A 12110-nucleotide genomic window follows, 5' to 3' on the forward strand; every position below is an offset into this window, starting at 1 on the left:
CATGGCAATTGACAGAAAAGTAGCCAGAACAAAAACATGTAAAAAGATAGGGCAATCGAATACATCTTAGGCATATCCCTAGTAACCCTATTTAATAACAAGGCACAACATGAAAGAAATCTGGGCAGACGGGGTAATAAGAGACAACAATTGAAATAAAATATTTTTCACAGTCTTCCTGTACATTAAAAATAAATAAATTTTCTATTGTGTTGGCCATTAACCAAGTATATATACACACAAAGAATCAGAAATGTGACTTGAAAACTGTTAACATTTTAAATTACTTTTGTCTCTTATTATCCAATCTTTCTCTATAACCCTATGTCTTATCACCATCATCTCACGTCAGCAATCTCTCGATTCGTTTGACGCAGCTTTCTACCCTTAACTATCCTGGCCCACACTTTTCATTTTACTGTAGCTTTTCTTCCCCATATTCAGGAAAAATTCACCCTCAGGAGTATATTATTCGTTATCACTTTTTAAAAAACACGAGTTGGCCATATTGCCACGTTATTAGTGCAACATTTACAAGTTGTATGTGCGTAAAGAGTATGTATGTTATCGTTAGGAAAAGACAACACTCTGTTAGTTAACACTGTATTTTGTTACATATAAAGTACACAAATAAGCCTATATAACAATTTCTTTTCGTAAAATAAAAAAGTACACAAATAAGCCTATATAACAATTTCTTTCCGTAAAATAAAATCTGTTAACTATTATTGGAAACGAATGACACTGTCTTAGCGCTAAGAATTTTACTTTTTTTTTTTTTCTCGAAAGCTACACATTAGAATTTACCTTCACTTGGTGTCATCTATAGAAGATGCTTTATATTTGAAGAATAGTTTAGTTCATCGGAAATTAAAATTTCAGATTTTATGATAATTTTAGGCTATATCTCATTAACCATACTGTGCTGTTGTCTTCCTAGTATCATAATTAAGAGCTTAATAAGAATATATATATTCAGTATCAGTTTCACTTCAATATGTAGAATGGTTCTCGTAGAGCATAATTTTTTAGGTTTACAAATTAATTCGTTTTTCTCCATTTTTTTCGGAAACTATGCACAAGTCTTCAACTCATACATATTATTTTGTTCAATTCAAATATATACACATGTTATACATTTTTTTATTTCTCTATCCATGTTGTTTTCTAGGAACTGAGTAAGATGATGGTGTCCCAAGTCCTTCCACCTCGCAGTGAAACAGTCATAGAGGCCATCCTGTCCCTGCCTGTTTTTGTTTACATCTGAGCCTTGCCGATGTCAATCATCTTCGGCTTCAGTGTGGTAACGGTAGAGCTACTGCCCAATACCATAATCTCTCTCTTCGTCTGGCTCTTACCCCTAAAAACCTGTCCGGCATGGAAGCCCTTTGATAGCGAAGCTATTTTCGGCATAGCTTTTGGGATCATTAGAGCACGCAAGCCTTCCCACCGCGGCAAGGTGGAGATATTGACGATAGAAAATCGTGCAAAAATAAATCCCCCAAAAGTAACTGTTACTTCTTGATTTTTCCAAGAAGAGTGGCTTATACCATAGCATAGGATTGTTCATGAAATATTCATGTATAAAATATAAACAAAATTTATATTTATATATATTTTTGAGAAAATTTCAATTTTTTATTTACACCCCTCATTAAACTACCATTATTTTGGGGGGTAGGAAGAAAATTATGAAGACTTCTAGAAAATCTTATAAAAAGCATACGTTTCAAATTTGATGCGGATGCGTTACGCAATAAGGCATGTAAGCAAATGTAGGAACACATCAAATGAACGAAAGAACGCATGGATATTCTAAAATGCAATTTTTCGCTATGTAGGGGTCATGAAGCGTGTAAATCCGCTGAAATCTCGATTGTCATAGCTTTTCTCCATAATCGCCATAGATTTTTCTCTCCTATCGTCCCACGAAAGTAGAAAACGAAGATTCGACTAATGCATAATTTATTTCTTGCAAGAAAAAAAATCCAGAAAAAGCAAAAGCTCAAGTTTACAATGGAAACAAAGGAAAAGAAAAATGCCAAGAGTTGTTACATGGAGAAATTAAAAAAAAAAAAAAAAATATTTTAAAATAACGAGATGATTTTTATATTTAAAAAATACCATTCCGCCAACTAAAGAAATATCTCTTGAAATAGATGCACTTTCAGTCGCCTCGAACTATTTCTAGCTCTGACCTCCCTACCCTGCATCATTTGTTTTTATGACCAATTAGTATGTAAAGTCTCTTCTCAGAGATCAGACAACAGCAAACGTACAAATGGACGATTACATTAGTTTGTGAAAACAACAATATCTGGTGTTGAGCATGAAATTGAGTGTGTTTTACGCTCAAACTCACCTATATTTCGAGTTGAACTCAACTCAAAGCTCAGATTTTCAAAACGAGTTAGCTCATGATAAAACTCACGAAACACGAGCGCTCTAATGAACTAGCTCGAATGACGAACATACACACACACACACTATGTCCAAAAATGAATTTCGAACAAATGCAAATTGATGTAAGGGATACCACAGGTCATGGTATTCCATTCACCTTTGTAACTGTGTGTGAAATTACATTTCCGTCGTCGTCGTCATGACTGACCCGTACCTAGAATACTATTATTAAAAAAAAAAGTGTTGCCTCAAATTGAAAACATTTACGTGGGAAGTCCCTATCAAACAGAGCATGGAATTGGTAGTTTCCTTGGAGGATTATTTTGTTCATTTTACCGAGCAAGGAGCTAAAACTGTAGAAAAATAATTATTAAAATCTACTGCCATTAAGATGTAATGTCGAATCAATAGCTGGAAGAATCGTTTTATCAACATATGCAAGAAAGAAAATTAAATTTACAGGAAAAAGCTATAAAAAAAAATATAAAAAAAATAAGCAGAAACCATGCCGCCAGGTTAATACCACAAGCGAAAGTGAAGCAACTCTTCTCAGTATCGATAAACAGCAGCATCAATTCTATTCAGAGATGTAAATTAACACAAGAAAAGTAATTAACACCATAATTACAAGTTATTTTTTATTAACTTAACAATGGCTTTATTAAGCATTGTTACGTAACAGGGCTTCATCAATTCTGTGAATGTGTAAAAACTGAATTGGACATAAGAAAAAGCGGAAAGGCTATTACTCACCGCAAGAAATATGTAGTAGAATATTCTTCTACATGAAACAGGTAGCGCTTTCGGAAGATGCTACTTCCTTCCGAAATGGTTCAAATGGTTAAAAGGTTAGGATATGTAAAAAAAACAAATCTGTCAAACATTAAAACACACGAGAATAGAAGAGTGAGTTTCTATTTCCATGTGTTTTAATGTTTGACAAAAGATTTGTTTTTCACATATCCTAACCTTTTAACCATTTTTTAACCATCCTTCATGTTTTTTATCTTTTTTCAAGTCCACAACAGGCAGATGAAGGAAGTAGCATCTTCCGAAAGCGCTACCTGTTGCATGTAGAAGAATATTCTGCTACATATTTTTTTGCGGTGAGTAATAGCCTTTCTGCTTTTTCCCATTGAATATAATCACCGCTCGCAATATTGTGATATGAATTGGACATTTTTATCTGCATTACCCACACAAACAAGTATTCTGGACAATCGTATTCATCGCTACAATCTAATTAGTTCAATAGCTGAAAATTCTATAACAGAATCTGCCAGTGGAAGAAACAGTGATAAATATATAGACTTACAACAATCGTTACCCACACAATAATCCCTCCCCCTATAATAAACCAGTTCAGTAATGTTAGCTGGAAGGAACCGTGTCCCAGAGACTCTCCAGATGAGTACACGTCGAGAATTACCGGTGAGGCTAAACTAGGATTCATCTATTAAGAGAATATGACTCACTGCTCCTGCAGCTATGAGAGATGTCCATACCAATTCAAACGATAACTTTTATTCTATGGGGTCACTGGGACAAACTTTGCTGCTCGTCAGCCATACAGGTGTTCCTCAGCTAACCGTCTGTACACTGAAAACTTTGAAATGGTGGTCCCCCTAAAGCTGCAAGACCCCTACCGAGATCCAAGGCAGTGCTATGTCTATTGCGCCTGGCTATTAGGCGTAATAAACAGTCTTCTTGGGCAACAGTACTTCTTGGACGGCCTTCACCAAACTCCTAAAAGACATTTTCATCCTGCTGAAATCACTCCCAGACCCTTGTTAAGATGATACACTATGGGACAACGAGTTCACGCGACACTTCCAACTGGGTATGACTCCTATCCAATCGCCCGATTATTCTTCCACACATGACATTATCAGTATGATTTTCTTGCGCCATTCTTCTACGTGTGCACTGATAATAAGGTCAACAATATGGTTGTGTGTACGCTGTATTCGACTGCTCGAACACACCGTCTGGCGTGTTGAAACAGCCCCCAATGTCAATTGGTGCACACAGTACTATCAAGTGGTAATATCGGTAATCATGTATGGCCAACAGTTCAGGACTAGTCCTGTGATAAACTCGCATCATTTAAAACTGTTCGCAACAACAGCTTTTTAAAAACAGAATTCCGCATTATTCTTAAGTTCTGCACATGAGTGTAGTTGCTACACACTTAAGTTTCATGATGGAGTCTTAATTACTCCTGAATGATATGACGTGGAATGACACCAAAAACGAAAACAAATTAAGTATCACGTTAGAGTTGCTCTATTATATTTCCGATAAGAATCAGGCCAGATCATGATTAGTGACATGCATCTTACAGTTAATAACAATTAACTGCATTTGATAAAATTCAGTAGGGAATTAAGTACTGTAACAAAAAACTACTTTAGTTTTTGTGACTGATGTGAGGAAACACAAGTAGCAGTATTTGTGACAATTACCATACAGAAAATCTGAGACAATTCTATGCAGTTCACAAATGGAATTTACTAATGTAAATTAAACGAGAAACCACAGAACATAGGGATATTATTGTGTCCATGAGATAAGGAACTTCCATTTACCTCTGGTTTACCGTAAACAGCTCTTGTTGCTTCAAATTTCCCATCATTTATTATATCCAAAAAACGTTCGTAAGGAAACCTGTGGAGAAGGTGAAGATGATGTCATCAATACGGTTGTTGGACCAATTTGAAGCAATAAAATAGTACTAAATTCAAATTGATATAGTTCTACATTGAACATCGTAGAGCATTAATTCCTTTTCAAAAGTTATCTGAAACGAAGTAGACAATTTGTTTATTATTCTATCTTACTCAACTGCCTTTAGCTGTAACTGCATTAGTTTTAATCCTAATATAATTTAGCACAGTATGACTTTATCTTCAACTTTTATTTCTTGTCGATCAAATTTAAATCAAAATAACCGTTAAATTAGGCAGATTACGGAAATACACAATATACTTAACTCTTGGGATATTAAAAATAAGATGGACATAGTTATTTGGACCAAACTTCTCGAAGTTATGTTTCCCTGTTACCGGTTAATATTTTAAAATATTCTTAATGTAGTAGATCACAAAACGGAGAGCTTTTATTTATCTTTATCACAAATTCATGATTGTTCCTTCACATTAGTCACCATAGAAAGGTGCTGAGAAACCTTTCTTACGAAAAAAAAGAATGAAGCTACAGATAATAAAGTCACCATCACGGCTGCCGATATATGAGATTGAACTATACATAGTTTTGTAACGCACTGTAGACGGTTGCTTACTTTCTTATTCGAAATAGTGTGAAAAATATATTGTTACACTATTCCATTCTAGACTCGTCACGTTTGTAGAAAGACTGATAACATTTTATTCTTCATTCCAATTAACTTGATAGATCAACATTTTCTTTTTCTTCACCATCCTTTAAGTATGTTAAATAAAATATTGAATCATAAATATTCAATGGAAGTTTAGAATATATTTAAACATGTAAAACTAATCATAAAATTTGCAATTTCATGTACAGTGTACTAGAATGTGTTAGGATACCGCACATGCCTTTTTGTACAGCCCAGACCTGCGCAACTACTCTGGCCTGTAGAGCGGTCCACATAGTGAGGAACCCGGTCTACAGAAAATATCTAGGCGTGGCCAACGGCGAAAACCAGTAGAGTATGGATAGAAAAGCGTATTCCTAACCGGTGAACGGCAACGGAAAGCCATTACCAGACCTCTCCCAAGAACACGAAGCATGGGGATGGGGATTTTTAAAACTACATTACCCCAAATAGGTAGAGCACGAACTCTGAAATTCATACTACAAAAGCACTCAGCTTGGCAGATTGCGGGTTGGGAAAGGGAGGGAGCGAGCGAGAAGTCGCTTACTTATGCACAGGCAATATACATTGGAGGATGGAACATCAGGAGTCTAAATATAGCAGACAGAAAATCTAAAGAGAGATGCAGAATGACTAAACTTAGATATAATAGGGATTATAAAGTAAAATGAAAAGAACAAGATGACTTCTGGTCAGGTGAATATAGAAGTGTCAACTCAAGAACTAAAAAACGAAATCGCAGTAGTTGGATTTTTAATGAATCAGAAAAATAGGACCAGTACAAATTTACAACATAGTGAACACCACAGTCACAGAAATAAATCTAGGGACAAAACTATCATCCAGAGATATACACAGCGAATAATGATGAAGCAGAATGATTCTGATAGGAATCCGGTCGTCAAAAACGCAGAAGGGAAGATCGTAGGAAAGCAACGAGACACGAGAAAGACTGAAATTTTCACGAAGAACAAACTAGTAGTAGCAAACTAACTCTATGGCCTATGGAACTCGAAGGTTCAATGCTGCGTTCACAAAAGCTCTCCACTGACTTTTATGTTTAGCCAACTGAATCCAGTTTCTACGTTGTATTTCTATTTCTGCGATATCTATCTAAATATTGTTCTCCCATCTGCGTCTAGGTCTTCCTAATAATCGTTTTCCGGTTGGTCTTCCAGTTAAGACTTCGAAAGCGTTCCTACTTTCTTCCATCCTGTCTGCGTGACCTGTCCACATGAGCCTCCTAGACTTGATGACCTATTCGACTCAGGATCTTGTTCTGAAATACTTTCAGTCTACATTCTTCCCTCAGAGTAGTGACCATGCTAGCGAACTCTTTGTTAAAAGCACACACGCGCAGAAAATGCCAGATCAACAGAAATACTAGGTACATTACATACCTGTGAACGAAAGGATCAGAAACTAAATAAATAATAAAATAAAACCTTCCCATTTCTCTCTATTGTTCTCGTATCATCTCCTATCAGATTGACATCATCACCATAAACCATGAAACCTGGTGCATGGCATTCAGCTCTAGGCTCTGGTCGCTATCTTTAATTTTCTTAATATCGTATGCCACAACAAAATTGAGTGTCCATTATGTCTGTGTCAATGTCTATGTCAAATATATCTACAAAAAATATTTTTAGATGATCAGGATTCACTAAACCGCAAATATCAGTTTGCAAGAATTGGTCAATTTGAATATCATATCTAAACTTATCCATATTATTGACTTAAACACAGTAGTTGACGAATTTTTAATCTAATTGTTAGAGAGACAAGTGAAACACACACTTCGTTGGTTACGTCTGCAAGTCTTCCTGTACACTTTGAACTACATATTCTGTTCTTTTTTCCCTACCAGATTAAGTTAGTCGCATGAAGATATTAGCTGAAGTGCTCGTTCTTCGCACACGAAAAATAAGTTTATGAAATATGTGAAATATGTTGAAAAAATATATTTGAACAGTGACAAAAAGTGCACAGTTAATATTTGTCCCTAACCTTGACTAGTATTTAGCGATGTAACCCCTATTCTCTAAGGGAGTGGAATACACCCACCACGCGGCCAGACCGAAGTCCTGAATGCCTACCAGTTACCTACTGGTGGAGGAGGTTCTGCCAGCGCGTCAGGCCCTCCCATAGCACTGTCCTACAAATTTTCACTTTTTTCTCTTTCCTGAATGGAAGTGGGTGTTATTTATAGTGTTTGACCTTCTGATTACGAATCTGAAGCCAGATATGATGTATCAGGTCTGGTTATTGAGAAATTTTAAAGATTATTATTATTTTAATGCACGAATTTTAATAAATAGTGTGACTTTGATGTAAAAACGAGATGTTGAAAAAAATATATACGTGGCACATCTGGATCTCAGAAATACAAACGAAAATCATATCTTTGTATTTCGTGGTATTTCCATTCATATTAGACTGACAAACAATGAATAGGGGCAAGGGGTTTTTCGAAAGTTGATGAAGTACGTATATTAAGCCTGTATTAGAGTTTCTATAATATTGTCTATTTAATCTTGTAAACTAATTTGCTTGGAGACAAAATGCGCACTTGTATAGCCTAAATGCGACAAAATGCGAGATTTGTAAAAACAAATGCGACGTTTTGTATGTCAAACTGTGAAAAACTCCTATGCCCCTAACAATGGAAAGTACAAAGTTTCCAAGTGTAAGTGAGGAAAAGCCGCGGCTGAGATCACTGCATTTATACATTGGTACTCAAACGAAAAGAAACACTTATGAAGTGTGATGTGGGGAGCGTGTCACGTGCCAAGTTCCAGCAGAAATCTGCGAGCATCGACACACCAGATTTTCCTTTGTACCGCTGCTCCAGGGTCTGAATGGATTGGTGAAACCTCTCACAGTGCTCTTCAGACACAGCTCCTAGGTTTTCGAGAAAGAAAGACAGGTTACTGTGTAGAAAATGCACTTTCAGTGACATGTTGCATCCCATAGTGTGCAGGTTTGTCAACTCCTCCCAGGGGCGGACCAAGGGCCGGGCAACTGCCCGGGACGCCACAATCAGAGGGCGCCAAAACGAGCCTCAAAAGGTAAATTTTAAAACGTGTTTTCTACTGATATTTTGTTTATATTCTTATAAAGTGGCTTCAACTACATCATCTTTTTCTATTCCACCATGGAAGAAGACACTTTCATAGTACTAGGGGGGGCTGTATCGACAAATGGAAACATGGCATGTAGAAGAGAGAGTGGAGGGGGAGTTGGTATTCTTTATAGCGGGCCATGTTCTTTGTCACCTTTTCCCAGACAATGAATGTTATTGGATTTTATATATGTTGCTCATTCAAGGTGGTGGTGGAGGGGGAACCGTATACATAACCCTTTTGATTTCTTAGAAACGACACCGCCGCACCAAACTGTCGGCCTTTGTTGAAAGTAATGTCGAGATGTTATTGCTTCGCTATGTACAGTTCTTACCAAATCAATCGTTTTGACAGTGTTTGTAAAATCGAATATATAACTCTGCAACAACATTGGAGGTTAGAAGCAGCACTACAAAATAATAATAATAATAATAATAATAATAATAATAATAATAATAATAATAATAATAATAATAATAATAATAATAATAATAATAATAATAAAAAAGTCAGCAACTACCTTTGAATCCTTTCTTCTATCAGCACGTTTCGTTGTTACTAATAACAATGACAGATAAACTATAACTTAAGATTATCAATTCAACCACAACCACTACAAAAGAGTCAGTTAAGTCCAGGCTACCCAAGTATATCGGATGTGTGATGTGGTGAAGCTGTGCATACTATATTGTTTCGTTATTAATAAAGAATATTATTAAGAATATTAATAAAGCAGAGTATAATTTTTAAAATATCAGAGAAAAATAAAACATTCCGGTTCTTATTACAGAAAAAGAAAATTAAAAAAATCCACTAGGACGGAAAAGAAGCAGCTGCTTTCAAGAAGTTTATTTAGCAATGAGTCTTATGAATAAGACGGAGTCTTGACACTGCTCACTTTCGAATTTCGTATGAATAAAAACTATCATAGTTGTGAGAACTTACTCCTAAATAACCTGAGCATGCTCACAGAGTTTGCTCCACTCCCGAGACGGCCAAGCAGGTAGTTTGTCAGTTGTTTACATAAATTTTAAAAAGTGTTAAAAATGAGTGATATGGAAGCATATTTTGAAAAAAAAAAAAAAAAAAAAGGATGACTCTTTGTGTCCAGCATTTGTGGAGATAAGAAACTACCCATTTTTAGAAATTCGGAACTCCTTTTCCTTGAAAATTAGAATAGGTACAAAAATGCAGTATTAGTATTTTAATATAGAGTACAGCATTAATATTTTATATCAAATATTTAATAAAGTACATTTAGAAAACCTGACATTTGCATGAAAGCTCGCATTTTAATGACCTACGACTTTCCTGGCAGTTGCATTTCTCCTTTCTTGCTTTCGTTGTCTCACGCGCGGTGGCTCAGTGGTAGAGCGTTCACCTCTGGTGCTTGGGGTTCCGGGTTCGATCCCAGCCCCCGCCAAGTGAACTTTGTGGTGGACAAACACCGTGCTCGTGGGTTTTCTCGGGGTTCTCCCGTTTCCTCCCACTTTCTTCATTCCACCATTTCACTCATCTCTCATAATCACCGTCTCCTTTAGCCTAACCGGCATAACCGTGGGACGTAAAACTCAAAGATTTCATTTCATTTTCATTTTCACGCGCGGTGTCTCATCTCCTGCAATGGCGTCCTCTTCTTCAAACCCTTTTTCAATGATGTCAAAATTTCCGTCTTTCAGATATTTAGCCATATTATGCAGAACAAAATAGGTTAGAATCACTGAAGTCCTTTGGTGGTTGTCAATCTTATTTTATTTTCCACAATAGGGAATCCTTGCTTGACTTGACCGAAGCATCTATCTATTATAACGCGATTCCTAGTAAAGTAGGTTTTTTTTTTTTTTTTTCGTAGTTAGATTGCGGAAAGAGTCATAAACCAATAAGCAATGGTGTATTCAGAGTCTCTCAGAAGCAAGTCTTCTGATTTGTTTTCTGCCATGACTATGCGAATAGCTCAATTCATCCATATTCGCGAATCGTGCACAGAACCTGGCCAGGAAGCATCCACACTCGCGAATTCCTTGTCACAATTACAAGTAGTTTGAACATTTAAGGTGTAACGTTCCTTACTATTTATGGACTCATCCCCGTGTTCATGAGGCCATCTAATTTTTACATGTGTGCACTTGATGACTCCTATAGCGAACGGAAAATTGTACTGCTGGCGCCACTTATTTATGGCTGCCTGCTGTTCAGTAAGAGTCGATGGAAATTTTATCCACAAGTGGGCCTTCTCTACTGTTTTCTCTAGAACTTTTGAAAATGTGACAGACATGGTACTCTGGTCCACACTTATGTCCTCCCCTACTCCGCTTTGAAAACCTCGATCACTTAAGAATCTAAAAAAATATCGCATTCTCTGTTCGTTGGTAAGTGCCCCGCTCTAATTTCCTTCGATTCGCCTAGGAAAATAATTACTTAATCACTCCATATTTTCTTTATTAAAGCGATACGGAGTTTTATAACCCACTTCGAAAGTGTTTCTTGCTCCTTGTATATTTTTCTGTTGTTCTTGCATGCAGCCATTTACACAAAACGTCTTTATTTCACGGCTTGAATCAGCAAATAAGGTAACTCAAGTTTTTTGGAGAGAGTACTCCGAAGTGTGAGAGATATCTAAGTTTTATTCATACGAAATTAGAGCTATCTCAATAGTGGTGACTCCTTGCTCAGACAGTGAGTGACCTCTCAAAAAGCTTGCTCATCTTTCTCATCTTTACTCATACTAAAAGGATTAAACTCTCTGAAATTGGAGTAAACTCACCTTGCTCAACTTTATTCATTAGACCCAGTGTCCTCACAGCAATACTGTGCGTAAAACAAGTTCAACATATGTGAAATGTATTTATTGGTATTTCACGTTATTAGAATAGATGTTATATAGTCGGATATATGGTCGAATGAATATTATTGATATAGCAAAACAATTTACAAAATAGCAGTATTCATGTCACCATTAGTAGTATTCAATAAATGCTGTTCCATATCATTTTTGTTTATACACATCGGTAAATAATAATAATAATAATAATAATAATAATAATAATAATAATGTAATTGATACCATATGTATATTTTTAAGTGTTAAATATATCTATATACTGGATTTGAGTATTACTTTTTCTTTTTGAAAAATGTATTTAAAATGTTAAAATCACTGCAATAAAATATACTCTAAAATATAGGCTAGGACTAGGGGAGCGCCTAAAATTCACTTTGCCCGG

The 12110-nt window shown here is 36.0% G+C and overlaps 1 protein-coding gene across 5 annotated transcripts in view; it reads right to left on the reverse strand.

Moving 5' to 3' along the window:
• LOC145690563 (beta-1,4-glucuronyltransferase 1) overlaps nt 1–12110 on the reverse strand; it is a 148712-nt gene that overhangs the window by 62334 nt on the left and 74268 nt on the right. For 2 of the 5 annotated variants that reach the window (XR_014132243.1, XR_014132242.1), the window contains exon 4: nt 4992–5070. The exons of the other annotated variants lie outside the window; for them this stretch is intronic. The gene's annotated coding sequence lies outside the window, so the exon portion shown is untranslated. The remainder of the gene's footprint in view (nt 1–4991; nt 5071–12110) is intronic. 5 annotated transcript variants of the gene reach the window in all.

Source organism: Thermobia domestica, chromosome 7, assembly GCF_964235325.1.
Source record: "Thermobia domestica chromosome 7, izTheDome1.hap1.1, whole genome shotgun sequence".
Lineage (NCBI taxonomy): Eukaryota > Metazoa > Arthropoda > Insecta > Zygentoma > Lepismatidae > Thermobia > Thermobia domestica.